The sequence below is a fragment of the Macaca thibetana genome, chromosome 11, assembly GCF_024542745.1.
Source record: "Macaca thibetana thibetana isolate TM-01 chromosome 11, ASM2454274v1, whole genome shotgun sequence".
Classification (NCBI taxonomy): domain Eukaryota; kingdom Metazoa; phylum Chordata; class Mammalia; order Primates; family Cercopithecidae; genus Macaca; species Macaca thibetana.
In genome coordinates, this window is record NC_065588.1 from 24,619,967 (window position 1) to 24,634,059 (window position 14,093).

The window sequence follows — 14,093 nt, forward strand, 5'->3', positions numbered from 1 at the left end:
AAATTCAAAATAGTAAAGGAGCAGAAAGAAGACAAGATAAAGAGGGGATTGTGTATGTGTTGTTGGGAAGGGGTGAAAAGAAAGAAAGGTGAAATTTTAGATAGAGTGACCAGGAGAGAACTCACTAAGTAAACAGATTTGAGAAAAAAACTTAAAAAAATGAGTAAGCCATTCCAGAAATCTGGAGAAAAAGTGTTCCATGCAGCAGAAACAGGATGTACTAAATTACTAAGTTGTGGATGGAGAAGACTAAGCAAAAGAGAAAGTATTAGGCTATAAGGTCCAACAGGTAGAGGAATAACAAATCATTAAGGCCTTGAAGGCCCCTATATACTTTAGCTATTGATCCATGACAGAAATGAAACCACTGGAGGCTTTAAACAGGAGTGAAACGATCCATGTACATCTTAACAAGGTCACATCGGAAATGTACATCCAGATTCACAAAGCTCAGAGGTTCCCCAAAGGGATCAGTCCACAGAAAACTAGACTGAGGCGTATTACAATCAAATTGTTAGAAATCAAGCACAAAAAAAGAATCCCGAAACAAGAGAAAAGTGACTTGTCACATATAAGGTAAGGGACTCTATGTAAGACTATAAGCAGATTTCTCAGCAGAAACATTTCAGGCCAGGAGACAGTGAAACAATATATTCAAAGTACTAAAAGAAAAAAAAAAAAAAAACCTGCCAATCAAGAACAATATACCAGATAAAGGTATTCTTTAAAAATGAAGCAGAGATAAAAAGACTTTTCCAGACAAACAAACACTTTTGAAGTTTTTCACCACTAAGCCTCCCTGAAGAAATGCTTAAAGGAGTTCTTTGAATTGAAATGAATACATACTTAACAGTAACAAGAGAGCAAAAATCTAACACATAAAGGTAAATATATAGACATATACAGATTAATGAAACACTCTAAAGATGGTGTACAAATTATTTTTAATTATAATATAAAAATTAATTGATAAACATTTGTTAGTGGAGGAGACATTGAAAGTATGGTGGTTAGTATGCAGTCGACGTTAAGATGCTATCAACTTAAAAGATTATAAGGATAAGATATTTTAAGCAATCCTCAAGCTAACTACAAAGAAAAAAAAAACCTGTAATAGACACATAAAAGATAAACAGTAAAAAAAAAAACAAAGCAAATATTCACTACAGAAAATCATTAAATAAAAAGGAAGACAGCAAGAAAGGAAGAGACAAAGCAGCTACAAGGCAAGCATAAAATAACTAACAAAATGCCAGCAGTAAATCTTCACCTATCAATAATTACCTTAAATGTACATGAATCAAATTCACCAATGAAAAGGCACAGAGTGGCTGAATCAATAGAAAAAAAAATCCAGTGATATACTCTTTACCAAAGACTCACTTTAGAATTAGAGGCACATGCCAGGCGCAGTGGCTCATGCCTGTAATCCCAGCACTTTGGGAGGTCAAGGCAGGTGGATCACAAGGTCTGGAGATCAAGACCATTCTGGCCAACATGGTGAAATCCCAACTCTACTAAAAAATACAAAAAAAATTAGCCGGGCATGGTGGCAGGTGCCTGTAATCCCAGCTACTCAGGAGGCGGAGGCGGGAGAATGGTGTGAACCCAGGAGGCGGAGCTTACAGTGAGCCGAGATTGCATCACTGCACTCCAACCTGGGCGACAGAGTGAGACACCATCTCAAAAAAAAAAAAAAAAAAAAAAAGAATTAGAGACACACATCAGCTGAAAGTGAAAGGATGGGAGAAGGAATTTCATGCAAATGGCAACCAAAAGAAAGCAGAGGTGGCTATACTTTATCAGACAAAAAATACTTTAAATCTATAGCTAGCTATAGCTGTCTCTAGAGACAAAGAACATCATTATATAATGACAAAAAGGTCAATTCAACAGGAAGATAAAACAATTATAAATATAAATACACCCAACATCATTGACAGATCTGAAGGAAGAAATTGACAGTAATAAAACAATAGCAGGAATTTTGTTTTTGAGACAAAGTCTCACTCTCGTCCCCCAGACTGGAGTGCAATGGCACGATCTCGGCTCACTGCAACTTCCACTTCCTAGATACAAGCAATTCTCTTGCCTCAGCCTCCTAAGTAGCTGGGATTACAGGCATTTGCCACCATACCCGGATAATTTTTGTATTTTTAGTAGAGACAGGGTTTCACCATGTTGGCCAGGCTGGTCCCAAACTCCTGACCTCAGGTGATCTGCCCGCCTCGGCCTCTGAAAGTGCTGGGATTACAGGCGTGAGCCACTGCGCCCAGCCAATAGTAGAAATTTTTAATAATTCACTTACAATAATGAATAGAAGAGACAGACAGAAAATCAATAAAAAAAACAGCTGACTTGTAAAATACTATTAATCAAATGGACCTAACAGACATAGGCAGAACTTTCTACCCAAAGGCAGAAGAATATACATTCTACTTAAGCAAATGTGGAACATTCTACAGGAGAGAACACATGTTAGGTCCTAAAACAAGTCTTGACAAATTTAAGAAAATCAAAGTCATTCAAAATTATCTTTTTAATCATAATGGAGTGAAATTAGAAATCGATAACAGCAAGAAAATGAGAAAATTCACAAACACATGGAAAGTAAACAACACACTCTTGAACAACCCATAGGGTCAAAGAGGAAATCAAAAGGAAATATAAGAAGTATCTTGAGACAAACGAAAATGAAAACACAACATACCATAATCTATGGGATGAAGCAAAAGAAGTTAACAACAGAAAAGTCGGTGGCAACAAGTGCTTAAATTAAAAAAGAAGAAAGATCCCAAATAAACAACCTAATTTATACCTCCAAGAAATGTAAAACCAAGTCCAAAGTTAGCAAGAGGAAAGAAAAAGGAGATCAGGTAGAAACAAATCAAATAAAGACCACAAAATAGACAAAATAAAGACCAAATGTTAAAACCTTAGATACACTAAGAAAAAGAGAGAGAAGGTCCAAAATCAGAAATGAAGGAAGAGACATTACAATGAATGCCTCAAAAATAAGATCCTAAGAAACTATTATGAACGATTAAATGCCAACAAAGTGGATAATGTAGAAAAATAGATAAACTCCTAGAAATATGAGACCTATAAGAATGAATCACAGATAAACAGAAAGTCTGAACAGATCTATATCTAGTATAGAAGTTGAATCAATAATCAAAAATCACCAAGTAAAAACCTAGGACCTGATGGTTTCACTAGTGAATTTAAAGGGCGTTTAAAGAAGAATTAAGGCCAAGTCTTTTTAAACATTTCCAAAAAATTGAAAAGGAGGGAATCTTTGATATAATTTATTTCATAAGGCCAGCACTACCCTGACAAAGCCAGACAAAGATACCACACCACCACAAGAAAAGAAAGTTTCAGGCCAATATCTCTGATGAATACAGATATAAAAATCCTGAATAAAATACTAGCAAATCAAACTCAACAGCATATTAAAAGGAACATATTCTATGACCAAGTGGCATTTATCCTTGGGATGTAAGGATGATTCAACAGACACAAACCAATTAATGTGATACACACATTGCAGAATGAATAAAAATCACATGAGCATCTCATAGATGAAGAAAAGCATTTGACAAAATTCAACACCCTTTCATGACAACAACTCTCAACAAACTAGGAAGAGAAGGAAAGTATCTCAACTGTAAAGGCCATATATAAGAATTCCACATCTACTCATATTCAACATTGAAAAACTGAAAACATTTCCACTAAGATCAGGAAAAAGACAAGGATCCTCACTCTCACCACTTTCATTTAACATAGTACTAGAAGCCATAGCCAGAGCGATTAGGCAACGTAAGTATATATATATATATATATCTCCAAATCAGAAAAAAAAAGAAGTTAAATTATCCCTTTTGCAGGTGACATAATCTTATGTGTAAAAAACCCTAATGACTCCGTTAAAAAACTATTAGAACTAATAAACAAATATAGTAAAGTAGCAGAATACAAAATCAACACACAAAAATTGGTTGCATTTCTATACACCAACAATAAGCTGAAAAAAATAGGAAAACAATATTACCAAAAAGATAACATACTTAGAAATAAAGTTAAATAAGGAGGGAAAAGACTTGTACACTGAAAACTATAAAACAGTCGTGAAATAAATTGAAGAAATGATTAAGTGAAAGATGGCCCATGTTCATGGATTAGAAGAACTAATATTGTTAAAGTGTCCATACTACCCAAAGTGATCTATAAATTTGATGCAATCCCTATCAAAATTCCAATGACATTTTTACAGAGATAGAAAAAACAACTATAAAAGTTATATGAACCCACAAAAGAGCTCAAATAGTCAAATCGATTGTGAGAAAAAAGAACAAAGCTGGAGGCATCACAGTTCTTAATTTCAAAATATATTAGAAAGTTATGGTAATAAAAACAGTATGCTACTGTCATAAAAATAGACACGTGGATCAATGGATCAGAATAGAGAGGAAATTTGCACATATGCAGTGAACTGATCTGAAACGAAGGTGCCAAGAATAAACAATGAGGAAGGAATAGTCTCTTCAGAAAAATCGTGTTGGGAAAACTGGATATCAGACACAAAAAAGAATGAAATTATACACTTGTTTTATATCAGACACAAAAAAATCAACTCAAAATGGCATGCAAACTTAAATGTAAGACCTAAAAGTACAAAATTCCTGGGAGAAAACATAAGGGAAAATCTTTCTGACATTGGTCTTGGCAGTGATTTCATGGATATGACACCAAAAGCACAGACTACAAAAGGTAAAACAGACAAGTGGGACTATATCAAATAGCTTCTGTGCAGCATACAAAAACAATCAACAGCGTGAAACGGCAACCTATTAAATGGGAAAAAATATTTGCAAACCATATGCAATGGTTAATTTTAGGTGTCAACTTGATTCGATTAAGGAATATCTAGGAACTGATAAAGCAATACTTATGGGTTTGCCTGTGAAGATGTTTCAAGAGGAGATTGGCATATGAGTCAGGGGACAGAGAAGAACCACTCTCAGTGTGAGTGGGCACCATCTAAACCAGGTTCTCAGGCCTTTGGCCTCATACTGAGAATTGTAACGACAGCATCCCTGGTTCTGACATTTCAAGACTCAGACTAAGCCATGCTACCAGCATCTCAGGGTCTTCAGCTTAGAGATAGCCTGTCATGGGACTTCTCATCCTCCATACCCATGAGCCAATTTCCCTAATAAATCCCCTCCCAACTATCTATCTATCCATCCATCCACCCATCCTACTGCTTCTATCTCTCTGGAGAACCCTAGCTAATACACTCTATGTCTGATAAGAGGTGAATATCTGAAATATAGAAGAAACGTTTTCAAAACAATAAATAAATAAATCCTGATATTAAAATGTGCTAAAAATTTAAATATACAGGTATATGAAAAGATGCCTAATGCATCTTTTCATCAGAGAAATGCAAATCAAAACCACAATGAGATCTAATCTCACACCTGTCAGGGTGGCTAGCATCAAAAAACAAAGAACAAGTGTTGGTGAGAATATTGAAAAATTAGAACCTTTGTACACTGTTGATGGGAATGCAAAATGGTACACTGTCTATAAAAAATAGTACATCATGCCTGTAAATCCTTGGGAGGCTGGAAACCAGAAGTTTAGGACTAGCCTGGGTTACACAGTGAAACCCCATCTTTAAAAGAAAAAAAAAATTAAATCAGCTGCGCCTGGTGGCATATATGAGATTGCAGTGAGTTAGGATCCTGCCACTGCACTCCACTCTGAGTTACAGAACAGGACCCTGTCTCAAACAAACACCAAAAAAAAAAAGTACAGAGGCTCCTCAAGAAATTAAAAATAGAACTACCATATTATTTGGTAATTGCACATCTGGGTATTTATCCAAATGAATTAAAATCAAAATCTCATAGACAAAACAGCACTCGCATATTCGCTGTGGTACTATTCACAATAGCCAATATGTAAAACCACCTAAATGACCATTGACAGGTGAATGAATAAGGAAAAAGCGATATTTACATACAATGAAATGTCATTCAGCCTTTAAAATGATCCAATATGCGAAAACACAAATAAACCTTAAGCATATTAGGCTAAGTGAGATAAGCCAGTCACAGACAAATACTGCATGATTTCATGCATATTAGATATCTAAAATAGTCAAATTCCTGGAATCAAAGAGTGGAATGGAGGTTGCCAGGAGTGGGGGGAATGGGAAGTGGGAGTTAATAATCAACAGGCACAAAGCGCCAGTTAAGCAGGACAAACAAGCTCCAGAGACTTACTGCACAATGTCTTACCTATAGTTAAAAATAGTGTATTGTGCACTTAAAAATGTGTTCAGAGGGTAGCTATCATGTGAAATGTTGTTACCACAATGAAATTAAAAATTAAAAGATTAGAAAAGCAGTAGACAGGCCGGGCACGGTGGCTCACGCCTGTCACGCCTGTAATCCCAGCACTTTGGGAGGCCAAGGCAGGCGGATCACGAGGTCAGGAGATGGAGACCATCCTGGCTGACACGGTGAAACCTTATCTCTATTAAAAATATAAAAAATTAGCCGGGCGTGGGAGTGGGCGCCTGTAGTCCCAGCTACTCGGGAGGCTGAGGCAGGAGAATGGTGTGAACCCGGGAGGCAGAGCTTGCAGTGAGCCAAGATCGCTCCACTGCACTCCAGCCTGAGCAACAGAGCGAGACTCTGTCTCAAAAAAAAAAAAAAAAAAAAAAGAAAAAAAGAAAAGAAAAGCAGTAGCCAGTAGGAACGAAGAAAACCAAGAAAAGAGAAGCCAAGTGAGTGTTGCACAGGGTGGAGTGCAGTGGCACTACACGACTCACTGCAGCCCCAAACTCCTGGGCTAAAGTGATCCTCCCAGCTCAGCCTCCAAAGTAGCTGAAACCACAAGCGTGCACCAGCACCATACCCTGCTAAGTTTTGCACTTTTTGTAGAGACGGGGTTTCACCATGTTACCCAGGCTGGTCTCAAACTCCTCAGCCTCCCAAATGCTAGGATTACAAGTGTGAGACACTGCACCCGGCTGGGAAGAATTTAGAGGAAACAAATGAAACAATTTTTTCCCAAGCAATTCTTCATTAAACAGATGGAGGCAAATGTGTAGTAGCCGGAGAGAAATGGCATTAAAAGAGTGTTTTTCCTCTTGAAATGGAAAAAATAGCAAGTTAGCAGGTTGATGCGAAGGACCTAATAGAGAAGGAAAATTTGATGATGCAGCAGAGAGAACGTGGGTGGAGTACTGTATGAGCAGGCAGGAGGAAGACTCCAGGGCCCAGTACACATGGAAAACTCAGCCGTTACTAGGGACTCGGTTTATACATAGGGAAAAGGCAAACGCAGAGTATATAATGCAGGTGGGTGCACAGGTGTGATGAGAGAAGCTTCAAGAAGTTCTCTTTCTTGTTCCTTTCATTTTCTGGAAGAAATAGGAAGCAAGATCACAAGCTGACAAAGCAGATGGGAGAGGAAGTATAACGAAGGTGTGACAATAAAGAAGAGTGGGCTCCCCCAACCACAACAAGCCAGGCTCTCTCCCATCACTGGGCCCAACACGTGCTACTCCTTCTCTTGAGAACAACGTTATCAACTCAGAATACCATCTCGTTCCCTGACCACCCCAACCAAAGCAGATCCTGAGAACTACTGACTGCCACATTATGCTATTTATTCTTCTCCTTATGAAATTATCACATTTCTTTTTTTTTTTAAGACAGGGTCTCATTCTGTTGCCTAGACTGGAGTGCAGTGATGCAATCACAGCTCACTGCAGCCCTCAACCTGCCAGGCTCAAGTGATCCTCCCACCTCAGCCTCCCAAGTAGCTGGGCCTACAGAGGTGCACCACGACACCATACAGAGTCTCTGTATGGTGCCCAGTCTGGTCTCAAACTCCTGGCCTCAAGGAATCCTCCCACCTCATCCTCCCAAAGTGTTGGGATTACAGGCATGAGCCACCATGCCCAGCCATATTTCTTTATTGTTTGTTTTCTATCATGTCCATGAGATTTTGAGCTCCTTGGGAATAAGGGCTGTCTCTTTTGTTCACTGCTGCATCCCCAATGCCTATGAGTACATAACCTATGGTAGGTTCTTGATTCACCAGTCCATGAACTAGCTACTGGGAGAGTTTAACCTCCTCAGAGAAGTGCTGTCTGCGTGGGACATGTACTTGAGGTCAGTGTCTCTCTGTACTGTGATTCCAGATGGAGAAAGAAGACATATAAAGGATCAGACGAGAGAGAGAGAGGTGATGAAAATCTAGTCATATGTTTGTTATTACCACTTGAATAGCAAAGTTAAAACTTGTTGTGCCAATGTCCTTGCTGAGTTTATCTTCAATGACACTCATAGTGAAAGCTGGTTTGGGGCATGGCTTGAATTCACCTCTAAATATGACACTGAGACAAAAATTCAGTTTTCAAAGTCTACGAAAACTACTATCAGTAAGGAGAACTCTATTCTATATTTCTTTTCAGTTTTCTCCACTGTAAATTTATTTTTGTCTCCTAAAGTATTGCTTCACATAATCAAAAGAAAATAGTTGCTATTTCCTGACATTCTCCAAGAAGCTCAGAGTCACACTGCATGGCACTACATTCAGTCTTCTATGTCCAACCCTTCACCTTGTAGCTATTGGGGAAATATAAACATAGCACTAGCTAGTTTGTCAGGGGAGCTAAATGTCCTACTAATTTCTTAAAAACCAAAAAAAAAAAACACTTTTTTCCTTAACAGAGAATGAGTGAGTCATCGCAACCTGGAATACATGTAGATGTCAATTATTTTATAAAGTGTGAATGAAGTTTACTTGATTTCTTTAAATGACTTTTCCTTAGAGGCACATTACTTACTTGATTTATATGGCTGACCCTAGCAAAACATTCATTTACAAAAAGCTGTCTTCATCACACACTTCCATAAATGCAAGTTTACTAATTTTTATTACTTTTGTTTTATTTCAGGGCCAAACCTAGGGAAAGAACAACCTCCTCCTGGCTCACTATGCAGCATTTTCATGAGAAGGAAGCTAAGAAATTCGAGGGGACATCACATATTCACGTAAGACATGACTAACATTCTCTTCTTTGCCACTTCTCAAGATCTCATTTACACAAAGTGGCAGAGTCGGCTCTGCTGGTCTTGAACTGTACATCCCCTTTTATGGAAAATATCAACAGGAATTTTTTTTCATGGCTGGAGGTCTTTCCCTCATCTAAATATTAAAGTCTGACAAGTCTTTCCAACTTACAGGGGGTAGAATCATGCTTGCTACTTCTCAATTAGGAGCAGGGTGATAACTAGAAAAGTTGAAAGAGTTTCCTGTTGGTTGCAACAAGTTTCAACATGATCCAAAGCTTTGTCAATAACCACAAGGCGAAAAAGAAAACAGAAAGAAAATGCCTCTCTAGAATTCTTCATTTCGGAGAGAAGAGTGGATGCTACTGATGTAGCACTATCGCTTGGAAAACATCTCCACACTGTAGGTGGCCAAATGGTAGGAAGCCCATATCGTGAGAGTGCAGAATCGAGTCCAGCAAGGGAGCCAGGAAACCTGGGTCTATGACCGATTCTCTTACTTGTCTATATGACCTTGAAAATCTCACCTAGCATCCTCAGTGGATCTAGAGGAAGCATTTATAGGCCATGGAATAGTGTTCCAGTCCTAAAATTTTGTTTCCATCAGCTAATTTAAAGTCTTAAAGTCTGCAAAACATTCCTGAAAGCCTGGATGTTATAGCTTACCTGTTTTTGTAGGCAAATATTCAGTATGATGATGGCTGGCAGTGGTATGCTACTTTCTATTTATAATATTTAGAATATTTAGAATATGTGAGATTTTACACATATCATCTCATTTATCCCTTTGAGCAATCTTGTGAAATATGTATCACTGTGTCCTTGACAAGCTAGGAAAGAAAGAGAATGAAAGAGAAAAGAAATGAAGTAACTAGCCTAAGGTCAGAAGGAAGGTGCCACAACTGTCACCCAAAGTATCTGTCCTTATCACTTCACTTAGAATTATAATTATCAGCACAAGCCCAGTTCCTGCACAGAAAATAGAAACAAACAATGAATATGGAGAGAATAGAAAACTCTCTGAGAAAAGAAAGATTACACGTGGCTGCCATGAATTCAGATCATATATTACTTTACCACATTGGGGTTTTTCCCACCATTTAATTCACTGTTTTTCAGAGAAGTGAGTCTAAAATAAATTTGGCTGTAGTGGCAAATTTCCTAAAACAAATATTAAACACGGCTACTGGGATCTTCGTAGCATGTTATCAAAATAATGAGACATAAATACTCAATTTCTATACCACATACCTTTTAACGAAAAGAAAATATACACATCATCCCACAGGCTGGAGCTAAAATTTGTATTTACATTACTCAAGAAAAAGAAAACAAGACGCAGAATCTTAGAAGAGTTCAAGGATGAAGGTCATGGGAGATATTGTCAACACTTTGTGGTACCATCAGGGATCCTACTGCAAGCTGTAGAACAACCAAAAATGAACAAAACACGAAAGCAGACCTTGTCATTTTTTTTCAAGAGTTATTGCTTGCAGAGCTAGTGCTATTCTAGTTTAAAAACCATACAGTTAGGACTTTACCAAAAGGTACCCAACATATGAACAAGATCATAAACCCATCAACAAAAATAACTGCAAATCTAGCTGCAGTACTGGTTATGCTACATTTCATCAACACAAGGTATGAACAACTAGCATCTCTTTGAATGTTACAGTTTACAAAATGCATTCACATAATTACCTTATTTTATTCTCACAAAAAATTCTATGCACTAAACCTAATTTTACAGGCGAGGAAAGAGAGAGTCAGAGTTCAGTGACCTGAGTATAGTGACCTAGATGATGACATTGGATCCTCTCCCTACAATGCTGTTTCTGAAGTAGTAATGAAAAAACTGGGGTGGGATATATTGTGTGGGAAATAGCTACATTTATTTAAGCCATTATACGGTGGGAGAAGTCTATAAAAATAACACACAGAGCTCCCCTAAACCCCATCTCTACTAAAAATACAAACATATTTAGCCAGTTGTGGTGGCATGTGCCTGTAGTCCCAGCTACTAGGGAGACTGAGGTGGGAGAATCGCTTGAACCCAGGAGGCAGAGGTTGCAGTGAGCCGAGATAGTGCCACTGCACTCTAGCCTGGGCAACAGAGTGAGACTCTTAACAAACAAACAAACAAACAAACAAACAAAAACCTAGTCTTCATTGCCCTTCTCTACTCGTATCTAATATGCAACTGTACTCCAGCCTGGGCGACAATGCAAGACTCCATCTAAAAAAAATAAAAAATAAAAATAAAAAAATAAAAGATTAAATAGTACTCAACTATTTTATTTTAATCCAACACTCTCTGTTTAACCTACTCTTGCTTGTGTCAACCCTTCTAATATTACTCATTGTAGTGGAGAATTCCAAAAATCTCTGGGGATGTCACAATGAGGAATCTGGACATAGTGATAGCTGAGATCCACTCTGAAATGAATATCATATGATCTAGTGAATACCGAGTTTCTTACTAAATAAATCTGCAAAATTGTGGTCTTTAAAAATGTATGACTATATAAGTTAGTCGTGAAACTCTGTATACATGATTGTGTATATTTCTTACTGTTTATCCATGGAAATGATCTATTTGCAAGCAACTGTGCCAGTCTACAAGTGGCCAGACTGGTCTTGAAGAGCCAACAAATAAACTCAAATGAAGAAACTCCCTGAAATATGTATTGCTACTATGAAAATATGTATTGCTACAGAAATACTATGGTGGCATTTCTGACCAACATTAAGCAGGAAAAAAAAAATCTATATTTAAGATATTTAGGCTCTGGAAACATTGGATTATTATCTGGAAACTTAATATGAGACACAAAAAAACCACTGAAATTATTTTTCCATTTGCTCAACTTATCTTAGCTCAGAATTAATGGTTTTGAAAGACCCTGTGCATTTTTCATAATTTGGAAAGGATAGGCACACCAATCTAAAAATGGACACATTTTTGCATGTCAGTTATAACAGATGCACACAAAAACACATGAAATATATTGTGATTATGACTATACTATATATAGTTATAGTATAACTATAAAGTAATGTAACATATTTTAAACCTATTTTAAACCTTCACAGACAAATAAGTGTGGTCCTTCAAAGAAGTGAATGTAAGAAACTATATACTCATTTCCCTGTTGCTACTAGTGCTTAAAATACTTTTAGAGCCCCTGTTTTGTAATCTTCCAATTTCTGATTGACCCAAGAAAACAGGTGTGTTACTTGAGCTCCACAATTTGTGTTGCCCTCTTCTGCTACCCTCACCTTTCACTGCCTGCCTTCTTTATTCACTAGACTTGGTCAAATATATCTTTTGACTGCTTTCAAATATAAACTCTTCCTTCAAAGTAAGAAAATGTGCCCCCTGTGGTTATCAAAAGAGTACGTCTCAGGCTCTATGGCAGCTCCAATGTAGAGTTCCTGAATATTCTGAGCAATTTAAGTCGTCAGACCTCAAGGCAGGACAGAGAAAGACCTCAAAATTAGCATGAGGACTTTTTCAGCAGACCAACTATGTAAATTGACAATAAAAGTTGGACAAAATGATCAGCTTTGTACGTAAGCCTAGTGAAAGAAAGTATCAAATGAAAGTAGAAAAAATACAGCTTGTTAAAACAGGAGCCAGGGAGGTCTTTTGCTTCCCCGCAGTGTAGAAAGGAATCCATTTAAGGGGTGTACCCTTTTCCTATCTATGTCATACTCAATTTATCTATCCTTGTCTGACAGACACATATTATTGCAGAAAACCAAAAGATCTAGGTTTGAGTGGGTACCTGGTCCCATATCTTTCTCCGTCCTGCCTTAAGGTCTGACTACTTGGAATTCAATCCAACCACTATATCTAAAACCAGTTGATTTGAAGCTATTGCCTTCTCAACATGCAAACTGACCCAAACAACTATGTGGGGGTCACCAGGGAAACAGAGAAAAATGCACTGATATGGATAAAAAAGACATTACTAGTCAGACTTTGCCTCAAGTTTATATTCCCTCCAGATTCCTGAAGAGTATGGACACAAACTCAACAGCCATTTCATCAGGATGCATCATGTCAAACTCCCTGAAAAGGGGAGACAAGACAAGGACGATTTACAACATTACTAGGTAGGTATACTTGAAATTTTCAGTGAGATCCTGTATCTAAAACAAATTCACCAATAATGTCTGGCCAAAAATTAAAATGTTATAGAACTGATTCCAAGTAGAACAGATTACTGATAAAAGTGTCATTAGCAATAAAAAGACTAATGGCCCTGCAAACTAAAACTACCATTTTATATATGCTTCTAACTCCAAAAATCTGTTCCTAAATGATTTCATAATGAAATAAGAAGTGGTCATATAGAAAAGTACTCTATTTGGAGGACACTAAATGAATCACAGGGTTTTCAAAGTGAGCATCATAAAATGAGTTTACTAGCAGGTAACCAGAAACTAAATGACTTCTAACTACTGGAAAACCACCAGTAGCCTCTCAAAAGAGAAAACTCAGAATTTCAATGAATCCTTTTACTATACCAACTATTTCCAATTATAGCAAGGTAAATTGATTTAGAAGTCTATATCCTCAGTGAATTCCTAACTTTTCAACAAATTATCACTTAAAATTTCAATACATTATTTGTTTCCTTCATACTTGTGATATACAGATGCATTTCTAGGTTTTTTTTCTTTCCAGGGGAAGTTAAGAATTTTTTGAAAGACATAATGAATATGATATTCTGTTGGAATTAATCCATGGTCAATTCCATTTTATAAGGAACTTGTTCCAGACAAAAAGATGCCAATTCCCTAAATAAGTTAGACTCGTTGACATTAGAACTCAGAAATTCTCTATCTTGGATATGGAAGACAATTTGATGTTAAGTTCTCACATACGCAGCGTAGTTCTGCTGATACATGGAACACGGGCTCTTTATAACAAATACCCTGAAGATCTTTAATTGGTAGTTAGGAAACATGCTTTTCCTAATC

General features: G+C 37.2%; 1 protein-coding gene across 16 annotated transcripts in view; it reads right to left on the bottom strand.

The window, feature by feature from the left end:
* Positions 1–14,093, bottom strand: part of SOX5 (SRY-box transcription factor 5) — a 1,034,891-nt gene that overhangs the window by 991,215 nt on the left and 29,583 nt on the right. The window contains exon 1 of one of the 16 annotated variants that reach the window (XM_050746691.1): positions 1–3,996. This exon is cut by the window's left edge and continues 26,936 nt beyond it. The exons of the other annotated variants lie outside the window; for them this stretch is intronic. The gene's annotated coding sequence lies outside the window, so the exon portion shown is untranslated. Of the gene's footprint in view, positions 3,997–14,093 lie in introns of those variants that run through there. 16 annotated transcript variants of the gene reach the window in all.